This window comes from Canis lupus, chromosome 1 (assembly GCF_048164855.1).
Source record: "Canis lupus baileyi chromosome 1, mCanLup2.hap1, whole genome shotgun sequence".
In the NCBI taxonomy this organism is placed as follows: domain Eukaryota; kingdom Metazoa; phylum Chordata; class Mammalia; order Carnivora; family Canidae; genus Canis; species Canis lupus.
The window spans coordinates 94,079,812-94,096,157 of record NC_132838.1 but is presented as its reverse complement, the minus strand read 5'-3'; the positions used below and the strand labels follow the sequence as shown (position 1 = coordinate 94,096,157).

General features: G+C 44.3%; 1 long non-coding RNA gene across 2 annotated transcripts; it reads left to right on the top strand.

Annotated features, from left to right (window-relative positions):
* The first annotated feature begins 902 nt into the window (after positions 1 to 902).
* On the top strand, positions 903 to 16,052 carry LOC140641036 (uncharacterized). 2 transcript variants are annotated; one of them, XR_012037596.1, is made up of 5 exons: positions 903 to 1,578; positions 2,704 to 2,797; positions 10,972 to 10,988; positions 11,089 to 11,116; positions 15,571 to 16,052. It is a non-coding gene; the product is annotated as an uncharacterized lncRNA (long non-coding RNA). The 2 variants fall into 2 exon arrangements; XR_012037595.1 differs by lacking the exons at positions 10,972 to 10,988; positions 11,089 to 11,116 and having other exon boundaries at positions 15,571 to 16,051.
* The last annotated feature ends 294 nt before the right edge of the window (positions 16,053 to 16,346 follow it).

The window sequence follows — 16,346 nt, the reverse complement described above, 5'->3', positions numbered from 1 at the left end:
GTCCTGACCACAGAGTGACCCAACAAAGCTAAATTTAATTATATACTTGAAACAGAAGTGGGGCCCAACCTGACCTCCAAATATCCTAAGTGCAGTACTATTATTCCTTGTGGGGAAAGGGCCCACAGGAGTGGTCAGGGAGCTCTTAGGTCTTTGTCCATTCTTCAGTTGTACCTGATAACCCTGCTTTACTCTAGACAGCAGAGTGGAGAGAGCATTGGGTCAGGAGTCAAAAAAATAGCTCTGCTGCCTACTTGTCTGACCTTGAGTAAGTCACGTAAACTGCCTCTCAGTTTTCTGTCTGTAAAGCTGGGATGATAGGACCTGCCCCCAACCATTCCCTAGTTGTTATAAGATGAAAAAATGCTCTCACAACAGTAAACTGAGGGGCGCCTGGCTGGCTCAGTTGGTAGAGCCTGAGATTCTTGGTCTGGGCGGGGAGGGGGGGGGATGGGTTGGGGGGGGTCATGACTTGGAGCTCCACGTTGAGCATGGAAATTACTTAAAAATAAGATAAAAGAGGGGCGCCTGGGTGGTTCCATCAGTAAAGCATCTGCCTTCGGCTGAAGTCATGATCTTGGGGTCCTGGGATGGAGCCAGGTGAAGGGGTCCCTGCTCAGCCAGAGAGCCTGCTTCTCCCTCTGCCCCTCCCCGCTGGGGAGCAGCCTCACCTGGAGCGGGGAGTCTGAGGCTCAGGCCGCCCTGGGCTTCTTCCCATCTCAGCTGCCCTCCATCAGTTGCTTTTTGCCTTTTCTCCCGGTGTGACTGGTACCAGGCTCCCCTGCCCCCGCCTGACTTCAGTGTGGGCACGCGGTGGTCCCGGCGCACGGAACTCTGCACCTGAGCCGCAACCGCTCCTCAGCGCCGCGCAGGGCTCGGTTCCTCCCCGCGCGCCCCTGGGCGGCCCGGAGTGGGGAGCGGGGGGGGCTCGTCGGACGTTGACCGCGGATTCGGATCCCGCGGAGTTCACGGTTCTCCGTTTCCAGCTCCCCGATCCCCGCTCGCCGCCGACACATAAACACCTTCGCCCGCTCATCCGCATATTCTGCGTTGTTCTCCCGACGGTGAATTACAAGCCCAGGGCAAAACTGCAAAGACCGTCTTTTTTTTTTTTTTTTTTCTTCTTTTTATCGATTTTATGTATTCATGAGAGACACAAGGAGAGAGAGAGAGGCGGAGACACAGGCAGAGGGAGAAGCAGGCTCCACGCAGGGAGCCCGACCTGGGACTCGATCCGGGGTCCCCAGGATCACGCCCTGGGCTGCAGGCGGCGCTAAACCGCTGAGCCACTGGGGCTGCCCAAGACTGTCTTAAGGGTCCTTTCGGTACAGGGTCCGTCCTTCCTTCCTTCCTTCCTCTTCCCTTTCCTTCTTTCGTTTTCTTTTCTTTCGTTCTTTTTCTTCCTTCCTCCCTCCTTTTCCTTCCTTCCTTCCTTCCTTCCTTCCTTCCTTCCTTCCTTCCTTCCTTCCTTCCTTCCTTCCTTCCTTCCTTTTTTTTGTTTTGGTTTTGTTTTCAGCACCAAGAGTCTAGGACCAGGTTGTTCTTGAAACCTTTCCCACTCCACGACTGTGCCCCAAGGTATCGCTGTTCTATCTACTAGGACTAATTTGAGTAATTAACTTTTTAAAAGTTATTTGCTACATGATAGTATCTTAATGCGCTAACATGTTTGTCTTTTAATAGCAGTCTGTGAAATCTTGGAGGAAGGGGGGACAAGGGGGGATGAAACGAAAGAGACTCAATTTCAAATGAAAAGAATTGCCTAAAGAGATTATTTGTAGGGGCAGCCCCGGTGGTTTAGCGGTTTGGCGCCGCCTTCAACCCAGGGCCTGATCCTGGAGACCGGGGATGGAGTCCCACGTCAGGCTCCCTGCATGGAGCCTGCTTCTCCCTCTGCCTGTGTCTCTGCCTCTCTGTCTCTTATGAATAAATAAAATATTTAAAAAAGAGAGAGAGAGATTATTTGTAGACAGAGACATTGACAGCGATGGAGCAGCGCGCCCACATTGCCAAGAGCCCCAGCACCTGCTCGCAGCCAGCACCATCACCGTTTACTGCTCAGGACGGTGAGGCTCCGCAAGGTTAGGGATCTGCTTAGGGCTGTGGAACCCGGCTTGGGACTCGGTCTTTGACTTTGCACCTCATTCTTTAAAAAAGAAAGGGGCAGCCCGGGTGGCTCAGCGGTTTAGCGCCGCCTTCAGCCCAGGGCCTGATCCTGGAGACCCGGAATCGAGACCCGGGATCGAGACCCATGTTGGGCTCCCTGCATGGAGCCTGCTTCTCCCTCTGCCTATGTCTCTGCTTCTGTGTGTGTGTGTGTGTGTGTGTGTGTGTGTGTGTGTCATGAATAAATAAAATCCTTAAAAAAAAGAAATTAAAAAAGATTTTATTTATTTATCTATTTATTTATTTGAGCAAGCAAGGGGAGTAGCAGAGGAAGAGGGAGAAGCAGCCTCCCTGCTGAGCAGAGAGCCTGACTGGGGCTTCATCCCAGGACCCTAAGATCATGACCCCAGTTGAAGGCAGACGCTTAGAATGAGCCACCCAGGGCCCCCTCTTGTCACCTCATTCTGCTGTAGGGAGCATCTGATGAGGCAGAGGTTGCAAAGAGTGACTGAAGAATATATTGAAAAAATTGTTCACAGATTTTAATTTTCCTTTGTTTTATAACTATTATTATTATTTGCTCCATTCGTTTTGCAGCTCCTCCTCTCCTGCTCACTCAAAGGAACATTCTGTGAGCACAGGGGCTTTGATGTGTTCACTACTATATTCCTAAAACCATGACTGACCTTCTGTAAGTACTAACTGAAACAAAAAAAGAATCAATCGATAGGAATAATAAAAAGGCAGTATCAATTTACACCTCAGTAAAGCTGAAAAAAATAGGCTGAGAAAAATCCACTGATTTTTTTAAAGTGATGTTTTGTTAAATTGGATTTGTTTTATTCTTACTATGAGATCCTAGGGGAGGATAAAAATTATATATGTTCATTATATTTTGTTCATATGAAACAGAAAAGTGAAAAAAAATTAATACACAACACCAATTAGGATGGCAGGCACACACAAAGGGGCCATGTGAGGAGAGAGTAAGAAAGTGACCAGGTGGGGCACCTGGGTGGCTCAGGTCATGATCTCAGGGTCCTGGGATCTAGTCCACCATCTGCTCAACAGGGAGTGCGCTTCTCCCTCCCTCTGCCCCCGCCCATTCTTTCTCCTCTCTCTTAAATACATACAATCTTTAAAAACAACAACAACAAAAAGCCCACATGCAAGCCCAGCTTTCACCAGACACCAATCCTGAGGACACTTTGATCTGGGACTTCCAGCCTCCAGAACTGTGAGAAAATAAAAAATTTAAGCTGCTCAGATTATGGCAGTTTGTTATGGCAACTGGAGCAGATCAACAGGATGTATGTCTACATTTCTCTTGAGTAAATACCAAGGAGAGATTGCTTGGTTTTATGAGAGATGTGCATTTAACTTTACAAGAAATTGCCAAACTGTTTTCCAGAATAGCTGTATGATTTTGTGTTAACATCAGCAATGTATAAGAAGTGTAGTTGCCCTACATCCTCATCAATATTTGGTGTTACCTGGCGGGACTTTTTCTGGTTTGTTTTGTTTGCTTTAATTTGAGCTATCCTGGTGGTATATACTGATATCTCATTGTGGTTCTGTTTTTACATCTTCCTGATGATTGGTGATGTTAAGCATATTTCAAGTGCCTGTATGTTCATCATATGTCTTCAATGACGTATTTGTTCAAACTCTTTGCCTATTTTGTTTTCCGGTTGTGTTTTGTTATTTCTGAGATGTAAGGGGTCTTTCTTTATCCTAGATACAAGCATTCAATTCGGTACATTTTGCAAAGATTTTCTCTCAAGTCTATCTTGCCTTTACATTTTCTAAACCTTGTCTTTCAAAGGGCTTAAGTTTTTCTTTTTAATAAAGTCCAGTTTATAAAGTTTTTGTTTAAAAAATTATAAAGTTTTACTTTTATGGTTTATGCTTTTGTGCCCTAAAAAATCTTTGCCTAAACAAAACTCACAAAGATTTTCTCCTTTCTTTCAGAAGTTTTATAATTTTTTACCTTTTACATTGAGGCATACGATCCATTTTGAGTTAATTATGGCTTACTGTGTGAAGTTAGAATTGAGTTCATGTTTTTCCAATGGATAGGCTATTATTCTAGCAACACTGTTTGTTTGTTTCTTAAGATTTTATTTCAAGTACACCCACCATGGGGCTGGAACTCATAACCCCAAGATCAAGAGTCACATGCTTCACCAACTGAGCCAGCCAGGCGCCCCTCTGGCAACATTGTTAAAAAGACTATCCTTTTCTCCTTTGTCAAAAATGAATTGACTCTATTTGAAGTCTATTTCTAGACTCTCCAATCTGTCCCATCCACAAGCCTATCTCTACATGAACACCACTCTGTACCCTTACAGTAAATCTTGAAATCAGGTGCAGTTCTCCATTTTTGTTCGTCTTATGGTTGTTTTGTTTAATCTAGATTTTTTGTGTTTCTCTATAAATTTTAGAATCAGCCTGTCCATTTCTATCAAAAACATTAACAACCTACTGAGAGAGTGATTGAGACTATGTTAAATCTATAGATGATTTGGGGGGAGAATCGACATTGTAATAATATTGAGTGTTCTATTTACTTATTAATTTTTAAAAGATATTTATTTGAGAGAGAGAGAGAGAGCAGAGAGAGCAAGCAGGCATGAGCAGTGGGGATGGGCAGAAGGAGAGGGAGAAGCAGACTGCCTGCTGAGCAGGGAGCCCGATGCAGGACTTGATCCCGAACCCTTAGATTATGACCTTAGCCAAAGGCAGACGTTTAACTGACTGAGCCACCCAGGCACCCCCAATATTGAGTGTTTTATGCATAAACACAGTATATTTATTTATTTAGGTCTCTAATTTTTCCTGGAAATATTTTGTAGATTTCAGTATTTTGTCTTTGCATGCTATTTGTTAGCTTTACTCCTAAATATTTTTCTTGTTTTAATATTACCACAAACAGCATTTCAAACACTTTTTGTTTGTAATTGTCTGTTGCTAATGCATAGACATACCACCCTTTCTCTATGTTTGATCCTCAATCTTGCAGCTGGAACTCATGAGTCCTGGTAGCTTTCTTGTAGATTTCCTTGGGATTTTCTACATCCATGCTCATTGTGAATGAAACAGTGTGTTTCTTCCTTTTCAATCCTCCTTGTCTTAGGCACTGACCCCCAGAATAATGTTAAAGAGACATGATGAGGGCAGACATCTTCTTCTTGTTCCCTACATTCTCCATTAAGTATGATGTTAGCTTTAGGTGTGTTTGGTTTTGTGTCGTATGCTCTCGGTTCTTCGGCATCCCGTTGAATCCTGCCATAACTTCGAACATGGTCATGGTAAATATTCTGCATGTGTGTGGAAAGAACTTACATATATAATATATATATTTTTTTTTATTTATTCAATCATGAGAGACGTAGAGAGAGGCAGAGGCAGAGACACAGGCAGAGGGAGAAGCAGGCTCCATGCAGGGATCCTGACGTGGGACTCGATCCCAGGTCTCCAGGATCAGGCCCTGGGCTGAAGGCGGCGCTAAACCACTGAGCCACCCAGGCTGCCCAGAACTTATATATTTATCTCCTCTCCTACATGTTCTCATTTTAACACTTCCCCACATGTCTATACGCATAGATATTAATGTCTTAGTGATGTATTACTCCAAGAGATCATATTCAGGTTTTTAAATTAATTAATAATTTTTGTTTATAGCTTGGAAAACATTTAGTATCAGTATAAAAAACCTTCCTTGGGATACCTGGGTGGCTCAGTTGAGCATCCAACTCTTGGGTTTGGCTAAGATCATGATTTTAGGATTGTGAGGTAAGCTCTGAGCTCAGCATGGAGTCTGCTTGGAATTCTCTGACTTTTCCAGTCCTTCTCCCGCCCACTTATACACAGGCACTGCACTCTCTCTCCCTCTCTCTCAATAAACAAACAAAATCTTTTTTTTTTTTTTAAGCCTTCCTCTTCCTGTTTTCTTCCTCCTTCCTGAATGTTATTACAGAGCATTTCATTATATGGATGGACCACACTTGAGTAGTGCTTCCCACTTTAAAGATTTTGTTTGTGGACTTTTGTTTTTTAATCAGGAGGGCAACTTTCTCTTCTCCTTCCTCTTCTTCTTTCTTTTTTTTTCCCCCCTAACCTTTAGACTCCCTTCTCTCATTTCCCCCAATGCCTCTGGCAACCCCTGCCTCTGGCAACCACCACCAGTCTGTCCTCCTGTATCTATGAGCTTGGCTTTTAATTCTTGCCTTTTTTTTTTTTTTTAAGATTTTGTTTATTTATTCATGAGAGACACACAGAGAGAGAGACACACACAGAAGAGAGAGAGAGGCAGAGACACAGGCAGAGGGAGAAGCAGGCTCTATGCAGGGAGCTTGATGTGGGACTCAGCCCAGGACTCGACCCAGGACTCACCGGGGACTCACCGGGGACTCACCGGGGACTCACCGGGGACTCACCCGGGACTCGACCCGGGACTCCAGAATCAGGCCCCCCCCCCCCCCCCAGGCACTAAACTGCTGAGCCACCCAGGGATCCCTCTTCTTGCTGTTGTTTGAAATTCCACATCCTATGGTATTTGATTTCACTTAGCATAATGTCCTCAAGGTGCATCTGTGCTGTAGCAAATGGCAAGAATTCATTTTTTTTATGGCTGAATGAATAACATTCCATGGCACATACCACAATTTCTTTATCCATTCTTCCATCAGTGGACACAGGCTGTTTCATATCCTGGCTACTGTAACTAATGTTACAATGAATATGAGGATGCATATAACTTTTCAAAGGAGTGTTTTTGTTTTTCTTCTGACAAATTCCCAGATGCGGAGTTGCTGGATCATATGGTAATTCTAGCATTAATATTTTGAGAAACACCATAGTGTTTTTCATAGTGGCTGCACCAATAAACATTTCCACCAGTGGGGCACAAGTGTTCTTTTCTCTGTCTCCTTGCCAACATTTGTTATTTCTGGTCTTTAGCCATCATCTTATTTTTTTTATTTTTTTTATTTTTTAAAAATTTTTTTTTAATTTTTATTTATTTATGATAGTCACAGAGAGAGAGAGAGAGAGGCAGAGACACAGGCAGAGGGAGAAGCAGGCTCCATGCACCGGGAGCCTGATGTGGGATTCGATCCTGGGTCTCCAGGATCGCGCCCTGGGCCAAAGGCAGGCGCCAAACCGCTGCGCCACCCAGGGATCCCTAGCCATCATCTTATAGCCATTCTAACATGTGTGAGATGATATCTCATTGTGGTTTTCCTTTGCACTCCCCTGATGATTAATAACGTAGAGCATCTTTTCATGTACCTACCTGTTGGCCATCTGTAGGCCTTATCTGGGAAAATAAAATTTCAGGGCAGCCCTAGTGGCTCAGTGGTTTAGTGCTGCCTTCACCCCAGGGTATGATCCTGGAGACCTGGGATTGAGTCCTGTGTCGGGCTCCCAGCATGGAACCTGCTTCTCCCTCTGCCTCTCTCTCTGTGTGTCTCTCATGAATAAATAAAATCTTTAAGAAAAAATAAAATTTCATTCTATGAATATACCACATCTTATTTATCTATTGATATGTTGAAGGAGGTTTGAGTTGTTTCCACCTCTTGGCTATAATGAACTATGTTGCTATAAACTCTCACATACAATACAAGTTTTTGTGTAGACATAAATTTTCAGTTCCCTGGGGTATATACTCAGAAGTGGAATGGGTTATAGGGTAACTTGATGTTTAATTGAGAAACTGCCAGATTATTTTCTGAAATGATTGCACGGTGGTGCCCAAGATTGCGAATCCGAGAAACCACCAAGGAGCCGACACCGACGCAAACACATGAGGGTTTATTTACAAGCTCGAGCTTGGGTCCAAGTATACCTGACACAGCAGAGCAGGGACTTGGACCCCGAGGTGGGTTCCAGCTTAGTTTTATGGGCTGGTCTAGGGGACCTCCAGAAGGGGTGGAGGAATTTCTCAAGTTCTGTTTACATTCTGATATGGGGCTTTCAAGAGCACTGAGCTCTGTTCTTATTCTAATAGGGGCTTCCAGCCCTTGGCTTGGGCTCAGTTCTTATTCTAATATGGGGCTTTCTAGGACATTAAGCTGTAAGCTGTTTTTTTTCCTGTAACTGAAGTAATGTAAATTTCAGCTGTTATTCACAGGGGTCTGGGATGGCTCTACTTGTGCTAAGGCTGAACTTAAAGTGGAATGGCCTTAATTTTCTCGGCCTCCACATGCACCATTTTACAGTTCCTCCAGCAATGCATGAGAATTCCAGTTTCTCCACATTTTTACCAACACTTGTTGTGACCTGACTTTATTTTAATCTTCTCCTTACTTTCTAATTTTTCTTTTTCCCTACCTCCTTGACTCACTTCCCTATGTACTCCCCTCCCTTGCACAAATCATCAGAATTTGTGATATTTCTCAGAGCCGAAAATAGTTCCACTAAGGAACCCTTTCCCCTGTGTTTTCTTAGATCCTAAACTCCTCTTCAGTTAAAATCCCTGCTGGCCTTTAAACTCACATTTCTGCTATGCTCATCTTTGAATTTCTAATCCTTAGCAGGCACGCCCCCATCTAAATGCACTGTACTCCATCAATGTTTCTTTCTTTTTTTTTTTTTAAGATTTATTTATTCATTCAGAGAGAGCGAAGAGAGAGGCAGAGACAGAGGCAGAGGGAGAAGCAGGCTCCATGCAGGGAGCCCGACGTGGGACTCGATCCCGGGTCTCCAGGATCACAAACCCAGGCTGCAGGCGGCGCTAAACTGCTGCGCGCCACCGGGGCTGCCCCATCAATGTTTCTAAAGATCTCAGGGTTTGAAAAGAACCTTAAAAGTTTCCTAATCTAATTCATTTTGTTTAATGTTGCATAGAGGTGGAAAGAAGATTGAGTGAAAAAAAGGTGGGGAATAAGAAAAGAGGAGGGAAGCAGGAAGAAGCATTGAGTATATGCCTGACATTTTACATACATAATCTTATTTAAATCTCACAACACCCCCATAAGATTGGTGTATTACCTTTTCCTTGTTTCATAAATGAGGCTACTGAGGCTCAAAGAAGTTAATGATTTTGTTCAGGGTCCCTCAGCTTGTGAGAGTCAAATTTAGCTACCTGCAACTCCAAATCCTGGGATCCAGGAAGCTCTTGAATTTCAAGGAGGAGGATGATCCTCATGGGCATATGATTACCACGTTCCTTGCTCCTGGACAGACAAGCCCCATATGGACTGAAGTTTCGGAAATGAAGGGGCATTATTAGAACACTGTGTCTCATTTCTTGAAGGGAGTCAGTGCTAGGATGGGGAGCAGTTTTATCTCAACGGACAGTTGACGCCTCAAGCTAAGAGAACACAGGCTAGGAAACTGGCCAGGGTTCTGGTATTTGTCACCTGGAAGGACAGGTTAGATATATTAGATATGTGAGATAGTATGGAAAATTTCAAGAGAAAACTTCAGAACATGGATGACCTCAGTACCACGTGAGGCTACTCCTATTTCTGCCAGCTATTCAAAGACCAGTAGCAATTTATAAAAATAGACAGGACAAGGCCATCACACAACCAAGTTCATTTGTTTCATTTTCCTTTTGACTTGTAGGGTTTGCTTCTGAAAACATTAAAAAAAAATTAAGTCTTAGGGTGCCTGGGTGGCTCAGTTAAGAATCCGACTTTTCATTTTGGCTAGGCTCAGGATCTTGGGGTCATGTGATCTCAGGGTGGTAAGATCGAGCCCCACATAGGGCTCCTTGCTCAGTGAGGAGTCTGCTTCTCTCCTGATCCCTACCCCCCTGCTCTCTCAAGCTCTCACAAATAAATCTTTAAAAGAAATTAAGTCTTGTTGCATAGTTAACAAAGCCAGATCTAGAAACCATAATCAGAGAGGTCTGATCTCCATCTCTTTCTCTCTGCCTCATTCCTTCCTCCCCCTAGAAGTAATGGTTTTTATTGTTGTTGTTGTTGTTGTTATTGTTTTGTTTTTTAAGCAGGCTCCATGCCTAGCATTGGAGCCCAATGTGGGACTTGAACTCACGAGCCTGAGATCAAGACCTGAGTTGAGGGGATCCCGGGGTGGCTCAGCGGTTTAGTGCCTGCCTTCCACCCTGGGTGTGATCTTGGAGTCCCAGGATCGAGTCCCACGTCAGACTCCTTGCATGAGGCCTGCTTCTCCCTCTGCCTGTGTCTCTGCCTCTCTCTCTCTCTGTGTCTCTCATGAATGCATAAATAAAATCTTAAAAAAAAAAAAAAAAAGACCTGAGTTGAAGAGTCATGATCTCTCAGGGTCGTGGTTTTGAGCCTAGCTTCAGGCTCCATGCTGTGTGGAGTTGGCTTGAGATTCTCTTTCCCTCTCTCTTTCCCCTTCCACTCGTGCTCTTCTAAAATAAATCAGAAAGAAAGAAAAAGAAAGAAAGAGAAAGAAAGAAAGAAGAAAGAAAGAAAGAAAGAAAGAAAGGAAGGAAGGAAGGAAGGAAGGAAGGAAGGAAGGAAGAAAGGAAGAAAGGAAGAAAGGAAGAAAGGAAGAAAGGAAGAAAGGAAAGAAGGAAAAAGGATCCCTGGGTGGCTCAGTGGTTTAGCGCCTGCCTTCGGCCCAGGGTGTGATCCTGGAATCCCAGGATGGAGTCCCACATCGGGCTCCCTGCATGGAGCCTGCTTCTCCCTCTGCCTATGTCTCTGCTTCTCTGTGTGTGTCTCTCATGAATAAATAAATAAAATCTTAAAAAAAAAAAAAAAGTAAAGAGTAAAAGACCTCAGCTGAGATTAAGAGTCAGACAACCAACTGAGCCACCCAAGTGCCCTTGTTTTTTGTTTTTTTTTCTGTTTTGTTTTTTTTTGTTGTTGTTGTTGTTGTTCCTTTAACTTTGTTTTTATCTTTTTGTTCCTCTTTTTTTAGGTAACCTCAATGACCAAGTAAGGCTCACTCACAACCCTGAGACCAAGACTTGAATGCTGTACTGACTGAGCCAGTCAGGCGTCCCTTACCTTTTTTTTTTTTTTTTTTTAATATAAGGGATATTCATCTCCTCTTCCCCTACTAGGTAAATGGTATAGTATATTACCTTCAGTTTTGCCACCTTGCTTTTTTCACTGGAGATCACGTCATAGCAGCATTTAGAGATATTTGTTTATATTTTTATTTATTTATTTATTTATTTATTTATTTATTTATTTATTTATTTAAAGATTTTATTCATTTATTCATGAGAATACACAGAGAGGAGAGAGAGTGAGGCAGAGACACAGGTGGGACTCGATCCGAGGTCTCCAGAATCACGCCCTGGACTGCAGGCGGCGCCAAACCGCTTAGCCACCAGGGCTGCCCTCTTGTTTTTAGAGCTGTGTAGTATTACAGCGTGTGAATGGGTCCTACTTTATCTGTAGGATATCATTCTGTTATGGATATTGGTTTGTTTCCAGGTTCTTGGTATTACAAATAGTTCATTGAGTAACCTTTTGTATTTGTCTTTTTTTTTTTTTTTTTTGTCTTTTTGTATTTTTGTCAGTGTATCTTTAGGCTTGATTCCTAGAAGTAGGATTTCTGGATGGACAGTAAATGCATATGCAATTTTGCTAGATATTGCCAAATTTCCCTCTCCTCGGATCCTACCATTTTTGCATTTCCACCAACAAAAAATAGAAGTGCTAGTTTCCTGATTCCTTTGTCAACAAATTTTGTCAGACTTTTAGATTTTTTGCCAATCTGAGAGTTGAGAGGTAGTATCTCACTGTAGTTTTAATTTGCATTTCTTTCGTTAGAACTTTGATGGTACATTTTTTCATATATGTAAAGGTCCTTTATTTTCACTTCTTTTTTGTGTGTGTTTATATCTCTTGCCTATTTCCCACAAGGTGATGGTTTTCCTTTTCTTCTCCATCTTTTTAAGCCCTTTACATACTAGGGTATTTACAGTGAGGGGATGAAGTAGCTAGTGGCATCTTATAAGTGCTAATTGCTAAATTGTCAGGAATTTTGTAATCCAGTTGATGTCACATTGGTACAGTTGTATGCATTTTGGGAACTTTAAATCTATTAGGTTGGGAATAGTTACACCACGGTGATCAGCAAATTCTGTGAGTCCAGAGTCCCCTTCACCCTCCAGAACACAACTACTGGGTATTAATCTTCTGTAAGCTGGAAATAATTTTTCCCCCAGGTTTTAACTTGTCTTATTTTGCTTATGATATATTTTGCTATGCAAAAATTTTATTGTTGCTGCTGTTTCGGATAGTCCAAATTTCAGTCTTTTCCTTAAATGCCTCTGGATTTTGAGTTTGGAAAGTTTCTCCACTTCCTCCATTACAGAGGAATCTACTTTTACTTCCTTCTAGTACTTACATAGCTTTTCTCTTTAAAACGTTTTTAAAAATCTTTGACCCATTTGGAAATCATCTTGTGTAGAGAAACAGATGTGATTGTCTGGCTATCTATTTACAGCCATACTATTTATGAAGAATGCCTTGGCTGAACCTGAAGAACTCCATTGATTTGAGATGCCACCTATATCACATATTAAATTTCCAAATACAATTATTTTTTAGATTTTTTTACTTTGTTTTATTGACCTACATATTCATGTGCCAATACCTTAATCTTATTGTACAGGCCATATACTGTTTTAATAACAGGTAGGGCTAGCTTCTCTTCATTTCCTTCTTGGGGTTTTCCTAAATATTCTCACTTATTTAATCTTCCAAATGAACGTTATAATAAAGTTGTCTTAACTCTAAGGCTCCTTCTGTTGCTTTTGCCAAGTGTCAAAAAAATATGGCCTTGTATTTTCTGACTTGTGCCTCCTCTGATCTGTACCCCTACTTTAGTTGAGACCTTCTCTTTCTCCCAGGCCCCATGTCCTTGTTCTGGATAATTTGAATTCTACTTCCAGACATTTCCTTGCAGAGAAAGCATTTTGTAAGCTTCACTGAGCACTTTTTTTTTTTTAATTTTTATTTATTTATGATAGTCACAGAGAGAGAGAGAGAGAGAGGCAGAGACAAAGGCAGAGGGAGAAGCAGACTCCATGCACCGGGAGCCCGATGTGGGATTCGATCCCGGGTCTCCAGGATCGCGCCCTGGGCCAAAGGCAGGCGCCAAACCGCTGCGCCACCCAGGGATCCCACTGAGCATTTTTTGAAATCACGTATTCTGTTGCTGAATAGCTATAGGATTTGGAGCAAACCCATCTCCAGGTTTTTTCAACTAGACATTGTAAATAAAAAATAATCTATTTCATAGAGGTTTTGTACAATTAGAAATATTTTCAGCCAGTTCTCAGTCATACCATCAGCAGAATTTGACTCCTGTAAACATTCCCTCCATGAAACATGTCCCACTGACTTCCAGGACACTCTCAAACTAGCTACCTTACCTCTCCCCCTCACGCTCCCTCAGTGTTTCCTCCTCAGTCTTGAAATGATGGAGAGCCCCAGAACTCAGATTTCAGACCTCTTCTCCTCTCATCTAAAATCACCTAGGGGTACCTGGGTGGCTTGATTGTCTGCTTTCAGCTCATGATCTCAGAATCCTGGGATGGAGCCCCACGTGGGGCCCCCTGCTTAGTGGGGAGTCTGCTTCTCCCTTTGTGCTTTCTCTCTCTCTCAAATAAATAAAATATTTATTTTAAAAAAATCTTTAAAAAATAATAATAACCTCTTAGTGAGTTTATGCTATCTTGAGGATTTAAATGACTGACTTCCAAGTTTTAAATCTCCAGCTTGGACCTGCACTATATACTCAAAATCTGTACATTTAACTACTTCTTTATCAAGTCCCATTGGGTGTCTCAAAAGCATCTCCAATTTAACTTATCACAAAACAATTCTGATATCCTGTTCTTCTTGTAGCTCAAGGAAGCTGAGCTGGATAGGCTAGAACGACCGACACATCTGGGCCCTCTCTCCACCCTGGCCTAGCTTGGGCTCCTTCACACCTTGGCTTTGGCAGGATTCCTAGAGGGCGAACCCCAGGAAACAAGCCCTTCCTAAATCTCTTATGATGGACCAGTATGAGCTCAGGTCTTTACCACTAGAGGGGGGGGGGGGAAGCAGTGAAGAAGGGGCCCCCCATGCATGCCTATGTATGGCGAAAGGACTGCCTGGAGATTTCCCACAGCTTGGCAGTTACTTACTCATTTGTAATCAACAAACTTGAGCAAAGCTGCAGTTAGCTGGCAGCTCTGTGGGGCCTGTTGATGTGACCACAACACTCAACTTTTCCTCCCCAGTGACTTGATGATTCCTCAGCTATTTTGTCCAAACACTTTTTCCTAAGGCAAATTCTCCCACCCAGGATTCTCTCAGGGCTCTTCTGCAGCTAAAAGCTCCAATGTTCCCAGCTTGGGGATTAGAAGTACTTTCTCTACATGTTTAGGTTTCCTGGTGTTTCACAACTTGTACTTGTCCAGACTTTTCCCTTCTTTTGTTCTGTTTCGTAAATTTTCCAGTCCTTTTATTTATGTTCTTTTGCTTTATGTAATCCCTTCCTCAGCTTTCCTTGGGTTATTTTCATGTCATTTTTCTAACTACATGAATTGAACGTTTACTTCATTTTTCATTCTTTCTTAGTCATGAATATTACAAGCTGTTAAATTTCTTTTTTAATAGATTTTTATTTATTTATCTATTTGAGAACTATTGAGGGAGCGAAAGAGTGCACACAAGCAAGCATGGGGTGTTTGTGTGCAAACGCTGCTCAGCAGGGAGCCCAACTCCAGGCTCCATCCCAGGACCCTGAGATCATCATCTGAACCCAAGCCAGATGCTCAACTGACTGAGCCACCCAGGTGTCCCCAAACTACTCACTTTCTAAGTACAGCACCTTGTACCCATTAAATCCCCATCTCCAGTCACCCAGCTTAGATACACTCACCCTGTAGCTAACATTGTAATTTACACACGTTCTTTTTACAACCTATGCTAGTCTTCCAAGCCCGATTTACAGGTGAAATAAGCACTCCGATGTCTGTCTTGAAGTGCCTGGCTGGCTCAGTCAAAAGAGCATGTGACTCTTGATCTCAGGCCTGTGAGTTCAAACCCCATCTTCTGTGGAGGGATCACTAAAAAAAGTAAATTAATTTTTAAAAAGGTCTGTCTTGTGTTTCTCTTCCTGGGATATTTGAACATTCTGTTCTACAGCTTCCCCCTAGCCTGTACACCCCCCCCTTCTTTTTTTTTTTTTTAATTTTATTTATTTATGATAGTCACATAGAGAGAGAGAGAGAGGCAGAGACACAGACAGAGGGAGAAGCAGGCTCCATGCACCGGGAGCCCGACGTGGGACTCGATCCCGGGTCTCCAGGATCGCGCCCTGGGCCAAAGGCAGGCGCCAAACCGCTGCACCACCCAGGGATCCCCCCCCCCCCCAGGGATCCCCCCCCCCCTTCTAATTCAATACTTCTAGCAAATGCCATTTCTTCAAAGTAAAGCACAGGTTAGTACCTGATCTGAAACAGCCTCCCTCCACCCTTTCACACATTCTATCTAATTTTGTTTATAGCACTATCTCAGATTATTTCGTTCATTGATTTGCTTCCTTGTGATGATCTGCCTCCACGGCCACGCGTTCATCTTCAAGAACAGGCATCTTTGTCCTGTTGAACACCGCATTCCCGAGGCTTCTCAGAGTACCTGGCGCGTCCCGGCATGAGGAAGCATTTGTGGACTCGGTGCACTGCGGAAAGCAAATAATGCAGCTCGTGGAGGCAGCAGCACTTCCAGACTCTGCTGAGGAAAGGCCAAGGCTGCTTTAGAATCTAAAGTGTGATCCTGGGAGGGAAGAGGCACCGCTCCGTGGAGGTGACTGGGGGCCCCTCCTGCGACCAGGGGAGGAAAGGATCACAGTCGCCCACGGTGATTCGACCCAGATGCAAACGTACCCCGCAGAGCAGCGCGCGCGCGAGAGGAGCGGGAGGAGAGGTCGCCCCGCAGCCCGGGGGCCGGGAAGGGCGGGCTGGGGGGAGGCGGGGACAGGCCGGTGACCCGGGGTTGGCGGCGAGGCCCGGGGCGGGGGGCGGGGGGGGCACGAGGGGGCGCCGGGGCGGGCGGGGTGGACCCGAGCGAGGCGGGGCCTGCAGGGGGCGCCGCGGGGGGGCGCAGGCCGGGCTCGCGGAGGCGGCGGCGAGGGGCGCGCGGCAGGGTCCCCGCGGGGCTGGCGCGGGCCGGGCGGGCCGGGCGGGGCGGGCGGGGCGGGCGCGGGGGCCGCCGCCTCACTTCCGGGAGCGCCCGGGCGCCGCGCCCGCCCCCTGCGCGCAGCGCTGTCCGCCCGCCGCCCCG